This window comes from Octopus bimaculoides, chromosome 3 (genome assembly GCF_001194135.2).
Source record: "Octopus bimaculoides isolate UCB-OBI-ISO-001 chromosome 3, ASM119413v2, whole genome shotgun sequence".
NCBI classification, from domain to species: domain Eukaryota; kingdom Metazoa; phylum Mollusca; class Cephalopoda; order Octopoda; family Octopodidae; genus Octopus; species Octopus bimaculoides.
In genome coordinates this window covers 129,013,169-129,015,227 of record NC_068983.1, presented here as the reverse complement: position 1 = coordinate 129,015,227, position 2,059 = coordinate 129,013,169, and positions in this window count along the sequence as shown.

Here is a 2,059-nt window from a genome sequence, read left to right as displayed (position 1 = left end):
GTGTGTGTGTGTGTGTGTGTGTGTGTGTGTATGTGGGTGTGCGTGTGTGCGAGTGTGTGCACACGTACGTATGTGGTTTTGTGTGTGTGTGTGTGTGTACGTGTGTGTGTGTGTACGTGTGTGCGCGTGCGTGCGTGTGTGTCTTTAGTCCACTTAATAAAGTAAATCGTCTTGTATATCGGCGGCTACTTTCTGCCATGCATGGTATGAGCTAAGAAGTATAATTCATGGTTGAGTTAGAGATTGTTTTCTATGGGACAGAATGTGAACAACCATTTACAATTTTTTCCGAAATGGTGAACCTAGAAAAAAAAAAAGAAAAACAATAAGAGCAAACCCGATTAGCTTGATTGTAGTTTGCAACTATTAAATGATGTCTCTTGTATTTGCATGAAATACATGGGAGCCTTGGCTTTTCCTATGTATTTCATAACCGGCAATATCATCATTGTCCTTCATTTGCAATTACGTAACGCTGTTATTTTCTCCTGCCGATATGCCTGAAGTAATGAGTGTAGTTGGTGTAAAACTGCAATCTAGACATGTAACGTAGTCAGCATTCATCACTATTATTTTTAGGCCAGCAAAGGCTGCAAACGGAAGGAATCTAAGTACAAAAACAAAGGCACTGCTACAAGTAAAATACTGCAAGTAAATACTACAAGTAAAATACTGATTTAACTCATAACCTATAACCCTTTCGTCATACTCGCAGAAAACCCACTTATACATTCACACACAAATATATACACACATATATATATATATATTTCTTTTATTTTTTTCTATTCGTTTGTAGCTGTAGTCATGCTGGAGCACCACAGTGGTTTTGCAGGTTTCCATCATTACTTACACCATCACTACCGTATATGCCTTTGTCCCAGCTGTTGGCCCATTTGGGGTATGGGAGAGTTTGATTCTCCTGCCCTTATCGGTACCTCATGCCGGGCCATTGCTTCATCCGGTATTGTAGAGAGGAATATGTCTAGTAAATGTTGAATACATCTATGCACAATTATATACATTTATTAATTTTCATAGCAAGACATTGAAGACCTGTGGGGTTTTGAACACTAGACTAATGCAGTACCTGGTCTTCAATTTAGATGGTGTGAATGGTACCTTTGGTACAAAGCAAAGGCGTCCAGTTTTGGCGTTTGTGAAACATTTAATGCTGAAAATAGTTTTACATATATAGGTGATTACATATCTGCTGCTTTTTCGCTCCAGGGTGCAAATTCGTAGATTTTTTAGTCTCTCCCTGTAGCTCGTCCGCTACACCATTTCAATATTTATAGTGTAGTGGCAGTGAACTATTTTAAGCTCTGCTGGTAGTCTGGCACTATGTTGTTTTGGTAGTTGATAGCAGAAATCTTGGCGGCAGAAAACAGAGGTCCTGGACAGTGTCAACATAACGTCTTGGTCCCCTGTCTTGAAACACTTTAGAATCGATCCTGCCTGTTGTCTGCACTTTACCGCCATCTTGGTAATGTGCATATGAAATGATGCAGCATTGCACATACTGATCCCTATATCGTTCACTGTCTCTGAGTCTTGAATTACTGTGACTTCGCGTCCTGAATATGTAGGTTGCAGTGCATTCATAAGTTGATAGTGCAGTGCTTCAAATTTTCCATCATTAAACTGCGTGTTGTTTATTTCAGCTCACTTGTATATTACATGGAAGTCCAAGGATAAGCTCCCGACATCATCTGGAGTATTTATTGCCTCTGAAAATGTTGTATTATCCGGAGGAGTGGCTGTGTGGTAGGTAGCTTTCATACACAGCACATGGTTCTGTCTCCAGTTTAACTGCGTGGCACCCTTGACGACTGTCTTTTACTTGTGAGTGAATTTAGTAAACGGGAGCTGCAAGGAGCCCGTCGTATATATACATCAGATGTCTTGGGGAAATTTCAAACCTGGGCTCTCATTTCTAAGGTAATATTCGATGTTGTTATTATTATTATTATTATTATTATTATTATTATTATTATTATTATTATTATTATTATTATTATTATTATTATTATTATTATTATTATTATTATTATTATTA